This window comes from Tenrec ecaudatus, chromosome 14 (assembly GCF_050624435.1).
Source record: "Tenrec ecaudatus isolate mTenEca1 chromosome 14, mTenEca1.hap1, whole genome shotgun sequence".
NCBI lineage: Eukaryota > Metazoa > Chordata > Mammalia > Afrosoricida > Tenrecidae > Tenrec > Tenrec ecaudatus.
In genome coordinates, this window is record NC_134543.1 from 66065730 (window position 1) to 66082510 (window position 16781).

Genomic DNA, 16781 nt, shown 5'->3' on the forward strand with positions numbered 1-16781 from the left:
ACTACACCACTAGGGCTCCAGCCTTCAAGGGAAGGTTTTAAGATCATAAGGAACATTTGATTACTTCCTCACCTCACATTCAATTCTCAACTTTGTTCATTTTGTTCTGTCCTTACCATACCAATAAAACTGTTCTGGCTCCACTCTTGGTGTTGTGTTGGCCAAATCCAGAGTCATCTCCAAACGTGTTTCCTCAATAGCACATGATCCTATTAGCCAGTGCCACCTGCTAGGAATTACCTACTTCCATGGTTTTTCTGGTACCACTTCCTTTGGATTTTCCTTCTTCCTTTCCCATCATTCCTTCTCAGCTCTGCACTTTGTCTCTTCCTTACCACCTGAGCCATTGGTTGGGATTTCATAGGTTGATCTTTATTCCTCTTCTCTGAAGACACACTTTGCTAAGCAACCATCTGCATATTCATGGCCCCAAAAACATCTATGCACTAATGACTTTAAAATATATTGTCTCGCTCCTGGACTTCAAAGTTACTTCAACATGATTTCTCTCCTGAACCTCAGCCTTACTTTACCAATAACTTCACTATCATCTCTTCCCAGCTGTTCCACAGAACCTCAAACTCAAGATGTCCAAAACTGAACATGTAGGTCTCTACCCCAAAGCTGGCTTAACTCAAGTAATAAATGAAGCAGTAATCCAAAACATCCAGAATCCTGGACTAATCCCATGCGGTATTCTGCCTCGGGGCCAGACTCCATCATTTATGATCAAAATGACTACAGTCATTTTCCTTTTGTGAGGAAACAATCTTGTTCTTGCCCTAATTAAGAAGGACCAACAATTAGCATCATAAATAATAGGCAACAGTCTCAATTGATTCAGTATACACAACTCTGAAAGTGTTAAATTGGCAAACTTTCCACTCAATTGGTGCCCGAACAATTAGATCAGCTGCAGACAAGATCAGAGCTTTCTGGGGAAATTTTAAGCAATGAGATAAAGACCCTGACAGGAAGGACTTGTGACAGGAGACGAAGCATCACTTTACCCAAACAACCCTGAAGACACAGCACAAGACAGCCCTGAAAATACAGGGAGGGTGGCTGGTCTGACCTGCCCATATGAGGGGAGAGTAGGAGAGAAGGGCAACAGACCAGAGATGAGAGCAAAGCCACGAATTCTCCAAAGAACCCCAAATGTGGACTTCTGACTCAGAGGGCAGCACTTGGCACCCCATCTGAACTGGTTGGGGGTTACTCACTGAAAGTCTAAGACTAAAATTCAAGGGAGGACAGGAAACCACTCCATCCTGTACTGAGCGAATAGCAACATGGACCTATGGGAAGCTTGCCTTTTAGACACGAATGTGGACCTAGGTCATAATACTGTTAGTCTGCTGGCTATTTGTATGTGGGTGTATTTGTTTTGTTTTCTTTTATTTTACTTTATCATTAGTTTGTTTTGGGGGTTGGGGGTTCATTTTTTCAAGAAATGCAGGATGGGCAGTCTTTTGGAGACAGTGGCTAGACTGGCAGTTCCTGGGGCACAGGAGAGGTAAAGGGGAGGGGGATGAGTGGGGAGCCAACAATGATGGGTACAGGGGAAGAGCAAGAGTTCTAAACTGGACACAAGAAGGGTATAGCTTTTCTGGGCATGTTTGATCTATCAAAGTGTATCTGAGGGGAAGTATTGAGAGGTGAATTAAAGGCAAGCATAGTAGTGGAGTAAGAGGAAAACAACATATATTTATATGTGTGTGTGTGCGTGTGTGTGAATATGTGCGTATTTGTCTGTATGTATATATATATATATGTTAATGCAACAAGAAAGCAGGTGGATTTTGGACCTCTACTTAAATCTTATTGCTGTACAAGAATGGCTTGGTCTAATACTATGGCACTGTATGACACCTACCTCCCAGACACGACTGCTGAAGACAAAATGTGTGCCTAAGAAAATATGGTGAAGAACGTTGATGGTGCCCAGCTATCAAAAGCTATAGCATCTTGGAGTCTTAAAAGCTTGGAGTTAAACAAGCAGCCATCTAGTGGGGAAGCAACAAAGCCCACATGCAAGAAACACACCAGGCTGTGTGATTATGAGGTGTTGACGGGAAGAGGTATCAGAAGTTCAAAAAGCATGCATCCAAATTGATATGAAGAGGACTGGGTGTAGTGGAGACCCAGAGTCTACCAGCAAGACAACTGGAAAGTCCTTCTTTAAAGGGCCTCACAGAGGGGAGGATAAATGCTGTGTGGTGCTAATGAACTACATAACTATCCTCTAGTTCTTTAAGATTTCCTCCATTACTATGGTCCATACATGATCTACCTCATTGGCCATGTTAGACTTGAATACGTTCATTTGTACATTTAAGATCTCTTGGCACATGGTAGTCAAGATACATGACCCCTCAGAGACACTGACAGGATTAAGGGTTCCGTGAGGGTACAGGAATTGAGGCAGGGGGTGGGGGTGGGGGGAGATAGGAAGGAGAAGGACGTTGATGATTGTATAGCCCCAATTTCTTCCAGGATTGAACAGATCTGGATGGGAAGGGAATGGATATATTGGATTGAGTAAGATATGTCAATAAAAATATTATTTTTTAAATCACCTTGGACCTCTACTTAAGTACTCCCTCAACACAAGAACATTTTGTTCTAATAACCTGGAATTCCATGATGCTGTGCTTCCTGACACGATTGCTGAAGACAAAATGGGTGCATAAGCAAATGTGGTGAAGAAAGCTGATGGTGCCGAGCTATCAAAAGATATAGCAGCTGGGGTCTTAAAGACTTGAAGGTAAACAAGCAACCATCTAGCTGAGAAGCAACAAAGTCCATATGGAGGAAGCACACCAACCTGTGTAATCACGAGGTGTCAAAAGGATCAAGTATCCAGCATCAAAGAACAAAAAAAAATCATATCATTGTGAATAAGGAAGAGTGAGGAGTGGAGACCCATAACCCATCTTTAGGAAACTGGACATCCCCTTACAGAAGAGTCGTGGGGAGGAGATGAGCCAGTCAGTGTGCAATATAGCACTAATGAAACATACAACCTTCCTCTAGTTCTTTAATACTTCCTCCCCCCACTGTCATGACCCCAATTCTACCTTAAAAATACAGCTAGACTAGAGCATGTACATGGGTACATATATGAGCTGGAAACACAGGGAAACCAGGACAGATAAACCTCTCAGGACCAATAATGAGAGTAGCAATGCCAGGAGGGGGAGGGGAAGGTGGGAGAATAAATGGGAAGCCAATTACAATGATCTACATATAACCCCCTCCCAGGAGAACGGACAAGAGAGGGGTGGGTGAAGGAAGACATTGGTCAGTGTAAGAAATGAAAAAATAATAACAATTCATAAATTGTCAAGAGTTCATGAGGGAGGAGGGTAGGGAAGGGAGGGAAGGAAATGAAGAGCCAATACCAGGGACTCAAGTAGAAGGAAGATGTTTTGAGGATGATGATGGCAACAGGTGTACAAATGTGCTTGACACAATGGATGGGTGGATGGATGGATGGATGGATGGATGGATGTATGGATGGATGGATGGATGGATGGATGGATGGATGGATGGATGGTGATAAGGGCTATATAAGCCCCAATAATTTTTTTTAAATGCTCAGGAAAACTTAGCCAGAAAATCCTATTCATCACAATAGTACTCCTGCTTTCTTTTCAACAAACAAGGGCAAATTTGCAAATATTCATAAGAAATCATCAGGCATCTACCTGACAGTCCTGATTTGGTCCAATCTGACTTCTGTTTTGCTTTCTCATTAAGAAAACAAAAATAAAGCCCTTAAAGGGTACACATTTTTCTTTAGTTAATAAAACAAAAATATTGATTGGCATGGTTACATTTCCAGAATTCTTGGTTCTTTGTTGTTGTTGTTGCTGTCGCTAAGTGCCCTTGAGTCAGTTCCGACTCACAGCAACATAATCTACAACAAAGTGCTGTGCCAGCCTCACAGTTGTTCTGCGATGGTTAAACCCATCGTTGCAGCTACTTTGTCAATCCATCTTGTTGAAGGTCTTCCTCTTTCTCACCTATCCTTCACTTTACCAAGCAAATGTCCTTTTTGGAGCTTATGTTGAGAACATAAAGCTTATATTTTGTATTCTAATCCATTCACTCCATTTTCACAAACTTGTTTTTTGATTTTATGATGTCTTCACTCCACCCCTGCCTGCTGTGTTCTGCACAGTGGTCGTTCCTGGCAGAGGAGCAGCGTCACACAGACGCTGACATTGCCCACCCTCTAGTCTGACTTTTGAAGAAAACCTCTTCAAAGAACCCCTCTATCCACCTACTCAATTCCAAGTCTAAGGGCAGGGAAGTAAAAGACCTTCTGGGGATCTCTGCCCCTGCCTATCTTTAATATATAACCTGTCTGCTTCTCACCTTCATATATTTTCTCATATGCTGTCTCCTCAGACTATAATATTTTTATCCCCCCAGCCCCCAGGGAAGCGAATTACTTTTTCAAGAATCTACTCAAGTGTTATCTTCTTTAAGAAACCTTTTCAAGCATTTCCAGGAACAGTCAAGAGCCTCCGCTATTGTACTTTCTTGGCATCATTTTTCCTTCTGCTTCTATAGCCTTGGGAAGAAGGGGAATTCCAAAACAATTCAATCTGCTCATGTGGAACTTGTACATAGACCAGACCAAGAGGCAGTTGTTCAAACAGAACAAGGAAATATTATGTGTTTTAAAATCAGAAAAGGTGTGTGCCAGGATTGCATCCTTTCACTGTACTTATTCAATGTGAGTGCTGAGCAAGTAATTTGAGAAGTCGGGCATTATGAAGAAGAATATGATATCAAGATTGGACAAGGACTCACGAACAACCTGAAATATGCAGACAGAACCAGTTGGCTTGATGAAAGCCAAAAGGGCTTAGAGGACTTATAATCTGGACTAGAGACTACAGCCTCCACTGTGGTTTAAACCTCCAGATACAGAACACAAAAATCCTCTCAACCGAACAAATGAGGAACTTCATGATAAATGGAGACGAGATTGAAACTGCAGGGTCATTTCACTTGAATCCACAATCAACACCCATGGAAGCAGCAGTCAGGAGATATATTGCATTGGGCACATTGCTGCAAAAGATCTTCTTAAAGGGTTAAAAGGTGTGTCGGACCAAAGACATGGTATTTTCGATCACCTCTATGCATGCAAAAGCTAGACAATGAATAAGGAAAATCAAAAAATAATTTGAATTATGGTGGTGGGAAAGAATATTAAACACACCATAGACTGCCCCAAAAAAATAACAGACCTACCTTGGAAGAAGTACAGCCAGAATGCTCCTTAGAAGCAACGATGGAGAGACCGCCTCTCAAGTATTCTGGACATGTCGTCAGGAGAAACCAGTCCCTGAAAAAGGACGTTAGGCTTTTTTACTGGTAAAGCAGAGCTCAGTAAAAGGAATCTCAACAAAACGAACTGGCACAATGGCTGCGGTGATGTGCTCTAACATGGCAATGATTGTGAGCATGGCTCCGGACCTGGCACATTTGTTCTGTTGTATGAGTTGGAACTGGCTAAATGGCTCCTAACAACATAGCCTTAATCACATTGTTGGAATTGGTCTCTCAGTGGAGGACAGGAATAATGGTGTGTTCTCCTTTGAAGCCTCAGTGCCCAGAAGTATGCCTGACACATAATAAATCAAATAAATAAATAAATACACTACCCTCTAGTTAGTAACCCTGGTGGGATAATGGCTATATGTTGGGCTGTACAAACCTCACAGTGAGCAAACCCACCAGCCCCTCCTTAGGAGAGAGATGAGGCTTTCTACGCCCATAAAGAGTTACCATCTTGGAAACCCACAGGGGTAGTTCTACCCTGTCCTATAGGGTTGCCATGAGTCGGTATCCACTTGATGGGAGTGAAAGAGAGAGTCCTCTAGTTAATTATGAATCTTGATGATCTTTTTAAGAACCTAATAAATATTTGGAGAATAAAGTGATGCCAGAGTCCTATATAATTCTATGCCTTTCAGAAAATATGCTTACCTCGTTTATCTATGTATTTGTTATGTGAGATTTCTACCTAGAAGTCCCTAATACTTTAGGGTGCCTTACTTTAGTGAATTTCATGATGCCTGTTGCTAGATGGATTAAACACACTTGGGGGGAATGGACACTTCTAGGGAACCAGTGTCACCTTTATTCAATAATCAAATATCAAGTGCTAGAAAAGATCCTCAAAGTTGCCTTTTACATACACCACAGCAGAACCTAAGGTTCAGAGCCTTTTCTTTTCTGCCTGTCAAACTATTAAAATCATGATCTGTTTCAGAGTCTGCTGCTCTCTGAGCTCCTTCACATAGGTTTTCTTGACAACACTATGATCTGATGAACATTCTCCTAGGCTGCGGCATTTGTTTTCCCATGTTATGTAGCCTACACAGGATTCACTTGCAGCAAAATTTCTACTAACTGAGGACAGTGTTTCAACACATGAAATAAGCTTTCTGTATGTCACCTTGAAGAAAGAGTCGATCAGCCTCGGGGACCAGGACCATTATCTTGGTAGACACTAAGGTCAGTTTTCATAACACGGTTCACAAAGACAATGTTTTACATCTTACTTTAGTAAATCTTAAAAGCCCATGACTCGGACCGGGTAATAAGCATCAGCAGACACATAACAAACAAAAACATATTGTTGAGAACAAGGGGAGTTGGAGCGGAGATCCAAAGCCAAACTGTAGACAGTAGAACAAACTCCCCACAGAGGGTCCACAGGGAGTGGATGAGTCACCAGGGTGCAGTAAAGCATCGATGAAACACACTATATTCCTCTGGTTCCTTAAGGCTTCCTCACCCCCACTACTATGACCCCAGTGCTGCTTCTCAATTCAGACTAGACTGGAGCATGTACACAGGTATAGAAAGGGATGGGAGCTCACGACACACAGAATCCAGGAACAGGAGTGGGAATAGTGATGCCAGAAGGGTAGGAGGAAGAGGGGTAGAGGAAGGGAGAAAGGGGTGACCAATTGCAATGATCAACACATAACCATACACCATTCTACAGGGGGGGGGAGCAACAGAAAACATGGGGAAGGGAGACAGCAGTCGGAGGGAGAAATGAAAATAATAACAATGTGCAATCTATCAGAGGTGCTATGAGGGTGGAGAGGGGAGAAGGGAGGAAAAAAGGCTGATACCAAGGACTCAAAAGAAAGTAATAGCCACACCTGCCCCTCCCCCCCCCAGAAGAATTTATTTCAAAGGACAGCCTTGAATCTGCAGCTCTGGAAGAGGGACATATCTGATTGGAGCACACAGGAGCAGATGAAGGGGGAGGAGGGGAGTGTGGAACACATCCTGGCCCACCACGACCTGAGGATGATGTTTCCAATTAGAGCAGCCAGTCCACAGAGAGGAACACCTGGCAGGCCCTACTATGAGACATGACATCCCTCACTGATGCACAGCCCTACAGGGGACAACACCGGGGACACAGTGTGAGAATTGCACCCAATCTGATCTTGCCACACCGAGGCAAAACACTAAGAGGGTGCAACAGAATAGCAAGGGAATGGAGCAGTGAGGTCCCCAGGGAATGCTGACGGTGGACTTTGGGGCCAGGGTGTGGTGCCCCAACAGACTGGACTGGAAAACACTCCTAAAGGCCAACAAACAGTCCTTGAACTAACTACAAGCTTTATTTCCTGTGTTTTGTTTTGTTTTTTTGTTACTGGTTTGATGTTGTAGTAGTTGTTTTTTTGTTGTATATTGTTGCTTGGTTTTGCTCTGTCCTATTTTTGTGCAAGTTATTATCTCCACAGGCCTGTCTAAATAAGATAGTCTGGATGAACAATCTGGAGAAGAAAACAACGCGACTGACAGTTCCGGGAGCACGTGGGAGAGGGGGAGAGGGGGGAAAAGGTAGTGGTGTTAACAAACTCAGGGACAAGGGAACAACAAGTGATCCAATAGGTGAAGAGGGTGTAGGAGGCCTGGTAGGGTGTGATCAAGGGTAATGTAACCAAGAGGAATTACTGAAACCCAAATGAAGACTGAGCATAATAGTGGGACAAGAGGAAAGTCAAAGGAAATAAAGGAGAGAGCTAGGAGGCAAAGGGCATTAATAGAGGTCTAAATAAAGGCATGCACATATGTAAATATATTTATATATGAGGATGGGGAAATAGATCTATGTGCATATATTTATAGGTTTAGTATTAAGGTAGCAGAAGGACATTGGGCCTCCACTCAAGTACTCCCTCAATGCAAGAATACTTTCTTCTATTAAATTGGCATTCTATGATACTCACTTTCCTTACACAACAGCTGAAGACAAAGCGGTGAGTAAGCAAATGTGGTGAAGAAAGCAGACAGTGCCCGACTATCAAAAGATATAACATCTGTGGTCTTAAAGGCTTGAAGGTAAACAAGCGGCCATGTAGCTCAGAAGCAACAAAGTCCACATGGAAGAAGCACACCAGCCGGTGCGATCACAAGGTGTCAAAGGTATCAGGCATCATCAGAACAAAAAATCTTATCGTAGTGAATGAGGGGGAGAGTGTGGAGTGGAGACCCAAAGCCCATTTGCAGGCCACTGGACATCCCCTTACAGAAGGGTCTCGGGGAGGAGACGAGCCAGTCAGGGTGCAATGTAGCAACGATGAAACATACAACTTTCCTCTAGTTCCTAAATGCTTGCTCCTCCCCCACTATCATGATCCCAATTCTACTTTACAAATCTGGCTAGACCAGAGGATGTACACTGGTACAGATAGAAACTGGAAATGCAGGGAATCCAGGGAGAATGATCCCTTCAGGACCAGTGGTGTGAATGGTGATATTGGGAGGGTAGAGGGAGAGTGTGTTGGAAAGGGGCAACTGTTTACAAGGATCTACATGTGACCTCCTCCCTGGGGGATGGAGAACAAAAAATTGGGTGAAGGAAGATGTCAGACAGGGCAAGATATGACAAGATAATAATTTATAAATTATCAAGGGTTCATGAGGGGGAGGGGAGCAGAGAGGGAGGGGAAAATATGAAGAACTGATGCCAGGGGCTTCGGTGGAGAGCAAATGTTTTGAGAATGATGAGGGCAATGAATGTACAAATGTGCTTTACACAATTGATGTATGTATGGATTGTGATAAGAGTTGTATGAGCCCCTAAAAAATGATTAAAAAATAAAAGAGATATAATACATTACTATACAGATAGAAAAATATTATACTATGTTAACAATCGGCATATGATGTATAACCAAAATCCAGACCTTCAGGACAGTAACAAAATGACTCTTGTTTGCCTTTAGAGACTTTATAAACATAACTTTCCTACAGGTCCCAGCAATAGACTGAGTCTATGGTGATCCAAGTCACCTCCAGGTTTCCCCCTTCAACCTAGTCTGTATCAGTAGTGGCTTGGACTTGTTTTCTGTGGGAGGTAACCTAGCCCTTCTTTTTTGCTTATAACGGTTAGGTGGTTAAATGCTTCTAATACCAGACAGACCACCTATCAAACATCGCAGGTGGGAAAGAAACTGAGTGTATAAATTTGAGGGGTGGCTGCAGGTACAGTGATATGTGAGACTTCAAAGTTCCATCACTTCCAACCAAATATACACTGTGTCATGCACAGTGCTGCTCACGAGAGGAAGTGCAAATTAATGGTATTAATGCAGATTGATTCAAAATGATAAGGAACTTTAGTCTTTTTTTAAATCTTGTTATTGTGACTTAGTTGAAGGTTTACAGAGCAGATCATAGTTGTACACTCAATCATTCATATACATTCTGATACAACTCTGTTGCAATTCATTCAATGAACTGTTGCCTATCCCGCTTTCTCCCTGGGTTTCTGGTTTCCACTCCTCCTCCTTCCTAGGTGCCCGGCTATCAAAAGATATTAGATTTCTTTCTGTAGAATTGTTATATATTTTGACTGTATTTGCTTGTCTCTGCTTTATCCTCTCTGAGAACTTTATACTCTACCTTGAGGTTCCACCAATTCAGTGAAAATATAAAGATTAAAAAGACCAGGGGCCAGAACCTAAGAAATCTAGGGAAAGGTCTGTAGTTCACACGTCAGAGCCCATTCTCACCGAGTGCCCATGACACACAGGGAACGGGGAGCTGCCTGCCTAATGAATGGGGCGGGGATTACTTCATGACAGACTTCACATTCCCTAATGAACAGTTGTCTCTGTAGCCTGTCCTACACAGGAGCTCCCTTTGTCTTTCAAGTTAACTCCTCCACAGAAGAGCTCATTGTTTTTCAAATGGATATTAAAGCAGTTTAATATTTGCTCTGAAATGAGGCCGTTAATGTTGCAACAAAATATCTGAGTATCAGTCACTGTCTCGCAGGTCTTTCCAACTCTTATCTCCTTTCTTTATACCTGCTACTTTTTAATAAGTATATTAAAGATGTCTCTCTTTTTAAGTGACATTCTAAGATTGTACATACTGACCCATTTAAACAGGTAAGATAACTGAAAACTCTAAATCTTCATTCAAAAGTGAAAAGGGCACACAAATAGTAAACTGTGTGCAGCTAGCTATTCAAAAAGAAAAGGAAAATGGATAGAAAGAGTCTTTAGAGGAATTATGGGAACATTCAATATTGATTAAATCTCACTGAATAAATCATGTCTGTGACATTATTTTTCTACTATTATATTTCTGGAATAGTTCAGAAGGTAAAATAGAAAAAAAATTGTCTTCAGCAAAACAAGACAAATTGTAATAACAATAAGATTTAAAATTTCTTACTTTCTAAATTTCCATTGTTCCTATTTGCCAATCCCCTTTACTGATTAAAATTTTCTTTTTTTCTAATCCTAGTTTCCAATTACACAGCATTTCTGTAGCAAAACCCACCCTAGAAAACTGAAAATTGCTAGTTGGAGCCATTAGAATTTCACCCTGACACAACTAAGATAGGCTCTCACTGTTAATGGGCAATTCATTTTCTACCTCCACTTTAATCAACTATTATCACATTACTCATTTTGGCTATTCCAACCCTTTCTATCTTGCTCCAATCTTATCTCAACTTTATCTCATTTTTGTTTAAATCTGCTGATCTCTCCTACACTTCTTAGCTTCTAGACTTTTCCAGGTAAATACCTTCAATTCATATTCTATTGCAGTAATATTTCTAGAAATTCCAAATGTGGCATGGTATATTGGTATCTTGTTCCTGTAATTAAGGAGATGAAGGTCATGGGTGTATTCAGTGTATCATTCATAAAGGACCTATTTTGGTTCCGTGCCCTCGAATGAGTGCTGACCAAAATGACTCCGTGCACAAGAGTGAAACACTGCTTGGTCCTGTGCCATCCTCACAACTGTTTCTGTACCCGAGCCCATTGTTACATCCACTGTGCCAATCCATTTCATTGATGGCTTTCCTCTTTCTCACTGACCTTCCACTTTACAAAGCATAATGTTGCTCCTGACTACATGTCCAAAGTGCCTCTAAAGAGCATTCTGGCCATACTTCTTCCAACATAAATCAGTTTGTCCTTTTGGCAGTCCTAGTACTTTCAGTATTCTTCTCCAGCACCATAATTCAAATGCATCCATTCTTCTTTGGTCTTCCTTGTTCAGTATCCAATGTAAACATTCATACAGGGCAAGTGAAAATACCATGGGTTGAGTTAGGCACACCTAAGTCCTCTAAATTAGTCCTTGTGCAGCAGATTTTCCCAGGACAGCACATCCATTGGATCTCTTGATTCCTGCTTCCATGAACATTGATTGTGGAACCAAACAAGATGAAATTTTTGACAACTACAATCTCTTCTACGTTTTTCATGGTGTTAACTATTGGTCCAGTTGTGAGCATTGTGGTCTCCTTAACATGAAGTTGTAATCCACACTGAAGGCTGCAACTTTTGATCTTCATCAGCAAGTTCTTCAAATTCTCCTCACTTTCAGCAAAGCTGTGTCATTTCCTCCAATCATGATGCCACATGCTTCTTCATAGAAGTCAGCTCCTCTGATGAATTTTTCAATATACAAGTTGAATAAGTATGGTGAGAGGATACAACCTGATGCACACATTTATGATTTTAAACCATGCACTATTATCTTGTTCTGTTCACACAACTGCCTCTTGATCCATGTAAAAGTTCTGCCTGAGCACAATGAAGTGTTCTGGAGTTCCCATTATTCTCAAGCCTACCTATATTATTTTAGGATCCATATAGGACTGATGGGAGCTATAGGACCTATGATCCACTAGAGAACCTATAGCATTACAATGAATTGAACATCTAAGCATGGCAAACAGACCCTTAGGTCGCCCTCTAAGATTTCCCACTTACTGGTGTCAATGACTTTGTCAATAGCCCCATCTCGTTGAGTACTAGAAAGACCTCTGACAGACTTCCTTCTAACGAATGGAGCATGGCAACAGTGATGGGCTGTCACCACCATGTTTACATGTAAAACTCTATCTTAATAGACTGGAGTAAGAGATTCTCCTTGCTGACTTCATGAAGGAAGTGGTCATGCTGAGAAAGTCCAAGTGACAGGGAATGGTGGGTAGAATCCAGGAATCCACTGGAAAGATCAGGGCCCTCAGACATATAATTTCTGAATTCTTCCCACAATCTAAAATGAAGTTGATAGCAAACAATCAACTGAGCCTCCAAATGAGAACACAGCCCAGTCAACACCTTCACTGCAGCCTTGTGAAACTCTGATCAGTGGGCCCAGCTAAGCCATGGCCAGACTTCTGACTCATAAAAACTATAAGATAATAAATGTATTCTCTTCCTTTAACACAAAACACTTTTTTTCTAATAACCTGGCACTCTTTGATACTGACCTTCCCAACACTATCACTTAACACAAAATGGGTGCATAAGCAAATGTGAAGAGAGTGGATGGTGCCCGACTATCAAAAGATATAGGATCTGGGGTCTTAAGGGCTTGAAGTTAAACAAGCAGTCATCCAGCAGGGAAACAAATAAGCCCACATGGAAGAAGCACACTAGTCTATGTTATCATGGCGTGTTGATGGGATCAGGTATCAGATATTAAAAGATCCAAAACAAACAACTATATTGATGCGAATGAGGGTTATATAGTGGAGACCCAAAGCCCATCTGTACACAATTGGATATCCGCCCCCACAGAAGGGTTATACAGAAGGGATAATTCAACCAAGGTGTAGCATAGCACCGACGAAACACATATTCCTCTAGTTCCTGAATGCCTCCCTCCACCACCATGACCCAGTTCTACCTCACAAATCTGACTAGACTGGAGAACACACATCTGTACAGATAAGAGTTCTCAACACATGGAATTCAGGAAAGACAAAACCCTCAGGAATGGAGTGGGTTTAACTATACCATAGAGGGAGGGGATAGCCAAGGAGGGGAAGGGGGAGAAAGGGGAACCCCATCACAACGTTGGATATCTAACCATCACTACTCCCAAATGGGATGAATAGCAGAAATGTGGAAGAAGGGAGACAACAACACACCATGTAAGATATAACATAATAACAATATATAATTGATCAAGCAGCATGGGGCTGGGAGGGGAGGGGAGAGAGAGGAAAAAAGAGGAGCTTATACCAAGGGCTCAAGTAGAAAATGTTTTGGAAATGATGGTAACATATGTACAAATATGCTTGATATAACTGATGTAAGGACTGTTAAAAGAGCTGGAAGAGCCCCAAATAAGATGATTTTTTAAATAAAATAAATGTTTGAGAAATTTTTAATATGTGCTGTTTTCCATCAAGTTTGTAGTAATTTTTTGAGCAGTAATATAAAACTAATACACTGTTAGATGTAAACAAAGGAAAGTAAAAATGAAAGGGAAGAGTAGAAAATATAGAAAAGTATACTACTGATATGACAAAAGGTCTCTAGTTGCTCTGTTGAGTAAGCATTGGACTTCTAACTGCAAGGTTGACAGTTCAAATCCACCAGCCACTCTTCAGGGTAAATACAATGCTACCTTTCCTCATAAAGATGTACAGCCTTGTAAACCCTCTATACGGTCACTCTGAGTTGGAATTGACTTAACTGCAGTGAGTGAGGGTTTTTAAAATAGTTTAAGAGCCAAAAGCAGAAGAAATGTGGGGTTCTCTATGATCCCAGTTTAGATATGAGGAAATTGAAGTCTATTCCAGTAAAATGATTTTTCCAAAGTCACACAGAAAGTAAAAGGCATTTGTAGAGTTAAACTACCATCTGTCCCATCACAAAGTGCTGGCTCTTAGCCGTTACCACAGTTAGGAAAATTCACCTCAGGCAGAGTGCTACAGGCAGGAACCATGGACTAGATAGAGATAAATGGGATAATGGAAAGGCAGATACATGAGAGCAACAACCTGCCAATCAGGAATAAAAGGAAAGCAGGTGCTGACATTCTATAAGACAAAATCAAGTGAACATTGTGCAAAGTATTCATGGTAAAATACTCTTAAAGTGTTGAGCAAAGGACTGGAGTTATACCATGGGCAGAGGACTGTGACCAAAAATAGCATAAGATAAAGAAATAGATCCAAGGAGGGTCAGCTAATATGAGAAAATTAAAACCAGATTAGAACAAAAGCTGTTCTTCTGGCTAAGGATTTTTATATTTTTAAAAACCTGGAAATTTATATCAAAAGCTACTGTCCAGTTTTAAATTTGTGGTATTAAAGTACATGAATTAAAGTAGTTATTCTTTGAGATTTAAGATTCAAACACTCTATAAATTCTTTTGTTGGTTTATAAAGATTGGGATAGGGAACCTCTTATATTGTTATAGATAGAAAACTAGGTTGGGTGGACTCAATATTCTGGTGTCTAGAATGGGTGAAGCACTTACCAAGGACTCTGGTAAAAAGGAAATGTTTTGGAAATGATGATGGCAACATATGCATTAATGTGCTTGATACAATTGGTGTGTGAATTTTTATAAGAGCTGAAAGAGCCCCCAGTGAAATTATTTATTAAAATTAAAAATAAAATAAAGAATAGGTGCCTGGCATAAAATAACCAGAGAAGGAGAATGATGGAAAGAAGCAGGTAAGTGGAAAACAGACTGAAGCTTGAACCAAATATGTAGTCAATCAACTTGGCCATGTCCCAGAGGCGTTCTTGCCAAAGTTAGGCAAGTCTTGTACCAAAGAACAAATGGCTGAGCTGGACGCTCACACACAGTGACCTGGGTTCATTCCCTTCCCTCAACAAATGTCCGTGCACATTTATTATTTCTCTCACCAGTGATTCTGTACACAAACTGGTGATATTCATATCATTCTCAGTGTGCCTACCCTGAAAGCAAAGCCAGGACTTCAAGCCTTCTACGTGCATCCAGTGTATAATCAAGCTTTTCATCCTCAAAAGACACACGTTGTTGTGCCACTTAAGTGTTTCCTGTGGTGTCGGAGTCATCAAGAAAAGGATGCTTACAAAGTTGTCAAGCGCTTATTGATCTCTGGGTCAATGTAGTACATTCTGAAGAATTACAACCACTTGTTTCCTCCCCTTATTGTGTTGGAATCGTTCTCAGCTGCTTAATGACAGACGGGCATGTGAGTGCCCTCGTCAGAGTCCTGATGATCCCCCAGATGTAAAATTGGTGGTCAGTGGAACACTGTCTCAGAAATGGGGTATCTGAAGTTGCACGATGCCCGTAAGGTACCCTGACTAAGTCATGCTTGCTAAAACGTCATCATATGTCAATATAATCTGTGCGAGCCCCATGTTTGTTCCCTCCCTGCTCCTGTCTGTGATCATTTGCTCTTCCTTGTGGTCTCCAACCCAGTTTTGTTTCCTGGATGTGATCTACTCTCCCCCTTCATTTCTTTTCTAGACCCAAGCCCAGTTGTTTTCACTAGAATCTGGCTCCAATGCCATCCCAAATGCAGCCCTAACGACAGCACTCTACTACAACCTTTCAGACTACGGCCTCTGAATACAGGACAAACACAAGGAAAACCCCACCACTTGCCTGTCAGTTTGGTGTGCTGTGGTAGCTTGTATGTTGCTGTGATGTCACTGGTATTTCAAATGCCAGCCAGGTCACCCCAAGTAAACCACTTTCCACAGAGCTTCCTGGCTAAGAACAGACAACGAAAAGGGACTCAGCTATCCATTTTGGAGGAAGTAGATGCTGAAAGACTTGTGCCTAGCTTTGAGCCATCGCTTCAATCAGACACAGAAGTCCTAGTGAATGGAAGCAGAACGTTGCCAGAGATGGTGCCAGAGGATGGGCCCCTCAGGTCGGAGGGCACTCGACCTGTGACTGAGGAGGAGCTGCCTCCTCCAAGTGGCATCATCAACCGTGATGAAGTGAGTGGGGTGAAGCCTTCGGAAGTGGAGCCTTCAGAATCCTCATTTGTGGTGAGGCACGACTCAAGGTGAGGAAAAAGAGCCGCACACATCTGCTAAGGATTGGAACTGAGAATATGAGTCCAGGAAAATTGTCTAAAATGTAATGGAACACAGAAATATCAACATCCCAGGAATTAATGAGCTGAAATGAACATGCCATTTTCAATCAGAAAACTATATGGTTTACTACAATGGGAATCACACTACCAAGATAAATGATGTTACAATCATTGTCAAAAAGGACATTTCTACATCCGTTTTGAAGAATAATGGTGTCTATCATAGGATCATACTTACTCCCATACAAGAAATCCAGTCAATATAACTATTTTCAAATTGTATTTGACACAATAACCACAAAAGCTAGTGAGGAAGAAATTGAAGAATTCTACCAATGTCTTCAGTCTGAAATTGATCAAATATGCAATCAAGATGCATTGATAATTATTGGTGATTGAAATA

The 16781-nt window shown here is 41.5% G+C and overlaps 1 long non-coding RNA gene across 1 annotated transcript in view; it reads right to left on the minus strand.

Annotated features, from left to right (window-relative positions):
* LOC142426814 (uncharacterized) overlaps window positions 1-16781 on the minus strand; it is a 135600-nt gene that overhangs the window by 10314 nt on the left and 108505 nt on the right. Inside the window, exon 3 of the long non-coding RNA XR_012779760.1 lies at window positions 5272-5365. This is a non-coding gene — a long non-coding RNA (uncharacterized LOC142426814). The remainder of the gene's footprint in view (window positions 1-5271; window positions 5366-16781) is intronic.